The 10,366-nt window shown below is 41.9% G+C and overlaps 1 pseudogene; it reads right to left on the reverse strand.

Moving 5' to 3' along the window:
- Positions 1 to 547: 547 nt before the first annotated feature.
- On the reverse strand, positions 548 to 4,306 carry LOC147638813 (uncharacterized; annotated as a pseudogene).
- Between the last annotated feature and the right edge of the window lie 6,060 nt (positions 4,307 to 10,366).

Consider the following 10,366-nt stretch of genomic DNA (forward strand, 5'->3'; position numbering starts at 1 on the left):
AAAGTGCTTGTCTAGGTATTGAAGTGCTTGTCAAGTGGTTTGAAAGTGCTTGTCTAGATACTAAAAGTGCTTGTCCAGGTATTGAAGTGCTTGACAAGAATTTCTCAAGTGGTCTGAAAGTACTAAACATGTGCTTGTCTAGGTACTAGAAAGTGCTGGCTAAGGTCAGGTAATCTGAAAGTGCTTGTCAAGGTGCTTAAAGCGCTTGTCAAGTGGTCTGGAATGTTTGTCTAGGTACTAAAAGTACCTGACAGGTGCTTACCATGTGGCCTCCAAGTGCTTGTCAAGTGCTTGTGTAGGTACTTCAATTGTTTGGGAAGAAGTGCTAGGGTCAAGTGGTCTGAAAGTGCTTGTCTAGTTACTTAAAGTGCTTGTCTAGGTACTTAAAGTGCTTTTCAAGTAATCTGAAAGTGCTTGTGTAGGTACTAGAAGTGCTTGTCAAGTGGTCTTAAAGTGCTTGTCTACTACTAAAAGTGTTGTCAAAGAGTTGAACGTGTGAAATAGTGCTTCTTAGGAGGACGCATTGTGCTAGCTTGAAAGTTAGAACTTACAAGTTCTCCTCTGGGGGCATGCTATTATAGATTTGTTCAAATATATCATTTGACAATTCATATACATTAGGCTCACCTTCTACCGAGCACATCGAAAACCTGATGCATCGCACCAGATGGGAGTAGATGAAAGCACGGGGCTTGTCATCCAAAAGAACGTAGGTGTCATCTTGGCCATTTACCTTGTCGTAGAAGAGTCCCTCAACAACAAATGAGTTCTTTTGAATACGGTTATGCCATTCATCCCTTTCAGATTTGATGGTCAAGCGCTTGGTTTTAGTGCACTTCAAGATGTAGAAGTCTGCACCTGGCTCTTCTGCATTCACTATACGAAGTTCTGGCCAACCATCAAGGCATCACTTAGGTCGTCATGGTGGCCAGCATACATGGAGGCTCCTGGTAACTCATCATCATTGGATGCTTCTCCATTGTTTTGAACATTGACAGTCGGTTGTATTCGCAAGAACTGCCACCTCTCAACGTGGTCCTTGTTTACACATCTCCTCCATTGGCCTTTCATTCACACATGGCAAAAGCAGGACAATGGTCTGCACCGTAGCCCGTGCATATCTGATTGACTGTAGCCATTGACACAGTGGAAGGATCGAGACCCTTTGATCCGCATGCAATCCCACTCTCTATCTCTGTCCACATCACCGAGCTTGACCTCCCAGAATCTACGATCGACTTTCTTCCCTGTCAACAATGGACATTCTTTCCTGAGGGTTGTGTTGAGGAATGCCACCACACTTGAAGCATTATGTAACACCCAGTTGCTCCTATGTGAAGGCTCTTTTGAGCACCGCACTAGCCCCATCGTGCTCGCCCTTCCCGGATGCGAAGAAACTGTGCATCATCTCAATACCTGTCATATTGAAGTATCGGGCTACAAAATAGAAAGGGCGCCTTGCTTTGAATTGTGAAGCAGTGCCATCACACCCAGTGTCGCTTGACACTGCATCCTTGAGCTTTCAGCCACTCATTGTGCAAAAGAAAGCAGTGCTACACAAACAAAGTGTCATGGATTTTGTCATCAGAGATGTAGAAGTGGGTTGTCTTCCGAATGGTACCAAGCACATCATGCAGGTATGAAATATGGACCAAGATTGTCACCTGAGTTGAATACCAATGCATTGACTGAATTTCATTCTGCACCTTGAAAGAGTAATTCTCTACAAAATCCACTACCGAAACCACTACATCATTTGGAAATTTATCCAAACACTCTTTGAATTGTTCAGCTTGCCATCTTCTGTACTTATAATTGTGTTTGATGAAGTTTCCCAATTTGCTTTGAAGCAAGGAAGTGAAAGTCCTCGGGCTCTGACTTGGCGAACAACAAGATCTTTTCGAGTTTTTGCTTGACTGTTCTCATCCACTTCCTGTGTAGGAACGTCGTCAAAAAGCTTGACAGTCATCATAGAGATGTCATCGCTTTTTTCATGTGGACACAAGGAGATCTGTTGAATGCCACAATGTTGGCATGTACCCAAAGACATTGTCTACGGTGATAAGCACAGTCAATGGATTTTGGGCACAATACAAACTCGCACAGGTCTGTTAAGCTTAGAAATGTGGCATTGGAGGCCGCGCACTGCGCTGTTCCATCCTGAGACCTGCAAACAAGGCACCTGCCAACTGCATGGCCGGCCATGTAGCCCATATCAGACAAGTTGCACATGGTATTCACAGCAACAAGTGTTGCGGTCCTTCAACTTACATACGAAGTATGGCTTTAGACCCTCAAAACATCTGAGGGAGATCCTTATGTTAGGATGAGCCACTTGGAACCGCATATAGAAGTCCCTCTGTGGACAAAGAAAACAAATTTAGACACACTATCAAGCATTATAAATCATTCAGAAGCAACCTATAGCATTGGTAAGCATTATGATGCACTTTCAATCAGTGTAAAGCTATGACACTCATTGGGTAAAGTTCTTAGACGCACTTAGTAGCACTTTCTGCACACCTGGCAACACTTGTAAATGGTTGTAAAGCACTATAAAGCACTCTCAAGCACCTGCAAGCACTTAGAAGCCTGAGGATCCATTTAGATGAACTTGTAATAACATGGAATGTCTTAGAAGCACTTGGAAACACTAGCAAACACTTAGAAGCAAGTAAAGCATGTGGAAGCACTTAGAAGCACATGGAAGCACTTAGAAGCACATGGAATCACTAGCAAGCACTTAGAAGCACTTGGAAGCACTTAGAACCACTAGCAAGCACTTAGAAGCACTAGCAAGCACTTAGAAGTACATGGAAGCACTAGCAAGCACTTAGAAGTACTAGCAAGCACTTAGAAGCACTTGGAAGCACTAGCAAGCACTTAGCAAGCATTTAGAAGCCCTAGCAAGCACTTGGAAGCACTTACAAGCACTTGGAAGCAGTTAGAAGCTCCTGTTATCACTTCTGAAAAGCTATGTTAAGCCATTACGAGCATAAGCACTTGGAAGCATTTGGAAGAACTCTCAGGCACCTGGCAGCTTTTTGAAGCACTATTAAGCACTCAGAAGTAACAAAAGGCACTTAGAAGCACACATAAACATTTAGATGCACTTGGAAGCACTTACAAGCACTGGGAAGCAGTTAGAAGCTCCTGTTATCACTTCTGAAGCTCTGTTAAGCCATTACGAGCATAAGCACTTGGAAGCATTTGGAAGAACTCTCAGGCACCTGGCAGCTTTTTGAAGCACTATTAAGCACTCAGAAGCAACAAAAGGCACTTAGAAGCACACAGAAACATTTAGATGCACTTGGAAGCACTTACAAGCACTTGGAAGCAGTTAGAAGCTCCTGTTATCTCTTTTGAAGCTCTGGTAAGCCATTATGAGCATAAGCACTTGGAAGCATTTGGAAGAACTCTCAGGCACCTGTGGTGGCAGCTTTTTGAAGCACTATTAAGCACTCAGAAGCAGCAAAAGGCACTTAGAAGCACACAGAAACATTTAGATGCACTTGGAATGACATAAAATTACTTGGAACCACTATGAACCACTTAGAAGCACTTGTGATCACACTTGAAGAAGTATGTCAAGCACTATAAAGCATGGTTAAGCAATATAGTACACTGTCGAGCACTCAGAAGTGGTCTGAAAATGCTCAGAAGAAGCACTAAGATGCACTCATGACTTGGAATTTCTTGGAATCACCATGAAGCACTCAGAAGCATCTGAAATCAATTGTAAAGCTTCATAAAGCACTATAGTGCATGGTTAAGCATTGTAATGCACTGTGAGGCACTTGCAAACATTTGGAAGCATGGTAAAGCACTCTAATTCCCTATCATACAAAATTTTATTACTGTCAAAAGCACTCTAAACCACTGACATTTAGAAATCGGTATCGTATAGAAGAGCATATCCGGATACACTATCAATCATATGTGAGCAACTATGTAGCTCTTACAACACACTCTCAACATAGTGATATACCTGAGGCAAATCGAGTAGATGCACTGGATGCAGTACATGCACACTCTTGCCTATCCTCTTTCGAACAACATCTTTCTTGTTTGGGGAGATGCGAGTTTCCACCGACCAAAACTGAAACATGATTTCCATGATTTCACTGGTGATGGTGCTTGCCCTATGCAATTGACGGCGGTGACAAGAATCCAAGGGAAGTGACCCTTCCTCCGCTTCATGTTGCAGCTGAAATATGGCCGCAATGACATTCCTTTGATGAACTCCTAAAGCCTTGGCAACTTCTCTACCACTCATTTGATTGTCAACACCAGAGAGGCATGCCATGACAGTAGCCCGCTTTAAAAACAACTCGTTATTTGAATGGGGTGTCTTCACCTCAGATAATGTATGACAAATGTTAGAGAAAATGAGTCTCTCAATTGTCTCTGATGTGTGCTGCAACACTGAGAATGTTGGATGACAGAGGAGCTGTTGTAGAATCTTTGTTTGAAGGCCCTCGGAAAGCTCGTTTGTTTGTTTGCGCCAGCACTGTTGAGAAACTGCTCTACAGATTTTCTTTGCCTCTCGCTCATCAATGTCACCATCCTCGCGCATACGTGCCATCCTCTTCTCAATGCTTCTTTGTTCCCTCTTCTTTGCAACCCCAGTAGTTTCGAAGATCTGGCAGAAGTTCTCTTGGGATGTGTTGTGTGATAGACAATGGGGGAAGATATACGGAGCCTATATTGCCATTCTGTACACTATGAGACTCCATGTGGAGCCAGTTATGAGGGAGCTAGGAGGCTGAGGTTATTGCAAAGAAGACCATTAAAGCACAACTGTAGTCTTCATGGAGAGAGAGAGAGAGAGAGGGAGAGAGGAAGATAGTACAGACGAATATAGCTTGCGCTCAAGCGGGAAGAGAGGCCCTTCTATGTAGGGGGGAAGCAGAGGCTATGGCAGAGAGAGAGAGAGAGAGAGGCGGAGAGTGAGAGAGAGTGAGAGAGAGAGAGTCACGGCAGGCCAATGGATTGCAGGATGATTGCAGACTGAGTGGAGGAGAGAGAATATTCAGAAGCGTTTAATGGGCACGCCATTCCCTTAATGAATGCTCAGTTGCATTTTTCAAGCCCACCTCTATTTCAAATTTTCTCCTCCCCAAGGGGTGGCTAAAAGGAGTGTCCAAGACACTCCTTTTTGGTACCACCTATACATGCTTTCACCCGTCAATAGTGAGACGAGCCTACTTAGATTTTAGCTTTTGGACTGACTTTGGATGGAGTAGTTGGATGATGGTTCCAAACCCTAAAGCCTTTTTATAAGGCTAATTACGTTGCCTTAAAGACTGCTTTTAGGGTAGTGTTCTCAAAGATTACACCCAAATGGAGTCATGTACGCCAATTGAACAAGCAACAAGAAAGTGAGTCAATATTATGGAAATACATTCAACACCATACTTAAGATATTATTACTCTCGTTGCTGCTCACTTGATGAGAAACTGAGCCCACAAGTGTTGCATAGATTCCCTGGACTTTAATGATAATATGTATGGCTGCCCACTTACCTACCTTTAGCACTCCCCACTCCACACGAGTGTGTAGTGGGAGACCCTATGCCCCCTAGTGGGACCAACCCTCTGCCTAGAGGAATTCTTAAGCTGCCTGAGACACCTCCCCCTATTCTAGGAACTTAACCCCTATAGCTCTTTGTGTGACACCCATGATACACATTGAGGTAGGACCGCTCATAGAGGATGTCACTGACACTTATATGCCAGCACCAAAGGGACTATTTGGATACCACTCCTGCCCAGTGTCGAGGTACAAAATCTGATGTGGAGTTTGTAAGAATGTCATAATACCTTAGCTCCCATTTATAGGATGTTAACCTTTGGCACTTATGGTCATGGGAAACCAATGGGCTATAAGGCATGAGAGTTGAATTCTATGATCCTTGGCCAAACTTTAGCTTGCTATACTTGTGGGGGTGCACACCTCAAAAGGGAGTGCCCCTATTGAGTCTCAACAAAAACATCCAAAAGCTCCTGAAAAGGGAGTGCCCCTATTGAGTCTCAGCAAAAGCAGCTAAAAGCATCTCAGCATTGTCACAATGTTGCCTAAGTTACGGCATAACTCACATCATTTAGGATTACCCTAACAAAGCTCCCTAGGAAGTCATCAGGGACCCACCACCCAATTGAACATGTTCAGTGCCTTGAGAGAAAAAATCTCTTCAGTGATTGCTGCCAATGTGATGGTCCCCACACAAGACCAAGTCAAGGCCATGACTCCTCATAGCTTAGAACACAAAGAGAGTGACAAAATCTCACACGCTTCCACAAAGCTCTCCAAAGGACAAAAGTAGTGAGAAAGGGACATTCCCTTGAGTGTTTATTTGAGTGTGCTCTTGTTCCTTGTGCTCTAGCTCTCTACTTATCCTTTCAGTAGTGCTTGTGTGCCAATGAAAGAGAGAGAGAGAGAGAGAGAGAGAGAGAGAGAGATAGAGAGGCTATTGTCTTGCTGCGCGGTTTAGCATGGTCTTGCAACACTTAGGAGTTCCAAGGTCTATGTGGACAACTCTTGTGATGACAATGAGATGTAGGTCTTCTCAACAGCTAGCCAGTATATTTGCAATTGTCTCTTCTATGAGATGGTGAGTAAGCAACCAGGTTCAATTAGTTTCCTAACATGTGAAAGGGAAGCTCTCTTCACTTGGTTAGCCTTGAGCTAGTGAGTGTTGGTGGGTTTGGGATTTCCATTGGCACCATTTCCAAGTCCCACTGCTACCAAATACATGCAAGCTATTCCAAGTGAGAAAAGGACACATTAGGGATGTCTCCAGTTCTATCCATTCCACTCACAGTCACATTCGGTGAGTTTCTATCAAGAGACTCTGCTTTGGCAGATGTAAGGGAATGGATGGATGCACGCTTTGGACTTAGACCCATGATTTGACTGTAATTCAAAAATCACCTTCATACTTTTCACTTCCCCCTTTTGTTTGCTCTTTTTTCAAGTTCTCTCCCCCTATCTCCCGCCTCCCTTTTTTCCTACTCCTTATTTAAATGGTTTAATCCAACTACTTATCTCCACCACCACTTGCATAGTGTAACGTGGGGGTAACATTACTGATCATGAGCTTAGCTAATACCTCTTAGGTCTATAACTCCTTGAATTTACTATAGAAGAGATGCAGAGAATAACACCTAACAGGAGTCAAGAGAAAGATTGGAGCAGTAATATGAGAGGATGAATTCTATTGATTCTAACATGCAAGACCTTATCTTGATAGATCTGCAAACTCTTTTCTTTACTCTAATAAGTTATCATAATACCGTGCTAATTGTTTATTAAAAATTTACTAAAACTTAACAATTCTTATAAAATTTTAAAGAACAAATAGACAAAACTTTCAACGCTCCTCTTAGGAGACATGAACAATCCAACCAAACCAACTGAATCCAGAGAAAAGGAGAAGAGAAAAACACTATGCACAAACCATCAAAACTTGTGTATGAAGTGCTTTGTAGTAACATAAATAGTCTCACCAAAAATAAAAGCATATGTCTCAAATAACATCAATAGAATAATATATGGCCTTGAGTAGGAGTTATCAAAATTATTTTACAATATGACTTTCTCCATAATGAAAAACTATTGCTCATAGTTTTTGATGTTTTTTTTTGTGCAACTTTTTTTGGAGGTCTTGTATGGGGATTTTCCAAAGAGATTAACCTCTACCTTTCTTGAAGATGAGAAGCACATGGCATTTCTTTCCTTCTCTTTGTTCTTGGTCCAATGCTGTGGCAACAACCAACATTTTTTGAATCTACATTTGTTGTATGTTCTCCTTGGTCCAATGCTATGGCAACAACCAACATTTTTTGAATTGATGATTCTTGAGTCAACTACACATAGTCATTTGAAAAAATTGTGGGGGCTTTATGGAAGTCCCATATAGTTTCCTATCCCTTTCACTAGTATTATGGAGGATTAAAAATGTTAATAATTGTCCATGAAAACATGGTAACACACCATGGAAAAGCATGCGGAGTCCTCTTGCAACATTTTTTATGTCAAAACACAAAAATCAGAAGAGTCATGCCCTTCTGGCAGCCCTTATTTTTGTGTTTTCATGCAAAAACTGCAACGTTGTTTTGGCAAAACTTGCACCCTTTTGGCAGCCCTTTATTATTAAAATATGCAAGTGAATGGGAACAAGCCCTTAGCAAGAGACTGTAAAAGGGAGTCTGTAATTGAGTGGGTAGTAATGAAAAGGTGAGAGGAATCTATTGATGAGAGAATCAAGGGTAGCATGAGTGAATATAGGGGTGTGGAAAGATTCTAGGAAAAGGTACCCCCAGCAGATGTAAGGGAGGTGGCACAAATCAAGGAGAAATCAGTGGGATTAGATGCTTGGTATCTTGTGGATGTACAACCTATAAATTGAGGCATTGGCCTAATGAGAAATTGCTGGTTTTTGGTACCCATCCTACATTATCGTATTAGATTAATTGTTCACTAATCTCATCTTAATCACATGCTAATTATGTTGATTCTTGCATTTGATCCACCATAGCTCATCACATTGCTAAAAATTTAACATGGTATCAGAGCCAAGCTTAGGATTCATGTGATTTTTGAGCCTAATTACCTTGTTTGTTATTCTACTAATCATAATTAGGAGTTAATCCATTTTTTAGCTCTTTTTCAACCATTCTTTGTACCCCCAGCTAGTGGAGGAGCTCCCTCTCCCTCTAGCCTTAACAATAGGCTAAAAGCTCCTAGCCTCATCTAGCTACAAGCCCCACGCTCTAGCCCATCTATTCAACTTGTCGAATCGCTGCTCGAAACTGTCGATTTTTCCTAATTAAGAGGCACCATTTTTTTGAAGGAGATCTCAGATCTATACTCACTCAAAGTGAATCAGCCTAATTCCTCTCAACCCCGGCGGGGGTTTTCAAGGGTGCTCTACATGTTGGTGATCTTAGATTTGAGAAATTCCTAAAGGAGAAGTGGCATCAAGCTCTGCATCAAATCTGCAAAGTGACTTTGGTAAAACAGAGTTAAGCATTCAATGTTTGGTCAAATCTTTTGTTTCTTGGCTTGATCCTCTACTAGACTAACTGCTATTGATTCCCTTGAAAGGAACTAATCTCATTTGAACTCTAAGGCACCAGATATGGCCTCCATGCACACTCTATTTTCTACACACAAAATAGGGGATTATTTTACTAATCAATGATTAATTAGTACTAATCACTATTTTTTTGGTGTAATTGAGGGTTCAAATTTACCATTGGGTATTTGATACAGATCCCTATCACTTCATATTGCAATTCGGAGATGGTTTGATATTCCAGCCATTCAATACAAACCCTTGGCATTATGTAATTTTTGGTGAATTCATGCTGATAAACTTGTTGTAATCATCATTAAACATAAGATTTGAGTTGTAAAAGGGTAGACACTGCCCTTGAATCTTGAATTAGATCAAGAGGTAAGACCCCCTTCACATCATCATGAGCAATGCACAAGAAATAGCTAAATTTAATGGGGAGTAATTCTATATATGGCAAACAAAGACCATGTATTTGCTCATGAGGAAAAATGTGTGAGGGCTAGTTGAGGGAAGAGATGAATGTCCAGAGGAGCATGGGGAGAATGAGTGGAAGAACCGGAATGAGAAAGCATTAGGACTCATTGCACTTAGCTTAAATGATGAAATCATTCACCACATTGCAGGAATACAACAGGCTAAAGATGCATGGAATGAACTCAATAAATTATTTGGCACTCAAGCAAAAAATTCAAAGATAAATCTGCTAATGCAATTCTACAAACTTGACATGAAGGAAAGTGAACCTCTAACCACACACTTGAACAAATACAAAAGCATTAAGCACAACTGGCAGCCACCATTGGGAAGAAGGTAGAGGATGATGAGGCACTAGCAGTGCTTCTGAAGAGTGTGGACAAATGAGAATATGAGAACATTGTGGCAACCTTAAAGAATGTACCAGAATTGAAGCTGCATGAGATGGAAGGAGCTCTACTAGAGCAGGAGAACAAGGTCAAAGAGAATAAAGGGTTGGACCCTACAACTAGAGAGGAGAGAGAATTCTACACCCGAGGAGGATTCTCATGAGGATGAGGACGAGGACGAGGAAGAGGCAAGGGAGGAGGAAGGACCCTCACTTGTCACAACTATGGGAAGCCATGACATATGGCTAGAGACTGCTGCTGCAAACCAAATGAAGAAGGCTCGACATCGGCAAACTCCATGGAGACTCCTAAAGGAAGAGGAGTCAGGACATCTTTTCTGAGAGAGAAAGAGAGAGAAACCCCACAACTAGCAATGTAACATACCCCAATAGAGTAAAACCACCTTTGAGCCACCGATGA

Source organism: Cibotium barometz, chromosome 4 (assembly GCF_041138505.1).
Source record: "Cibotium barometz isolate CiBa-2024 chromosome 4, ASM4113850v1, whole genome shotgun sequence".
NCBI lineage: Eukaryota > Viridiplantae > Streptophyta > Polypodiopsida > Cyatheales > Cibotiaceae > Cibotium > Cibotium barometz.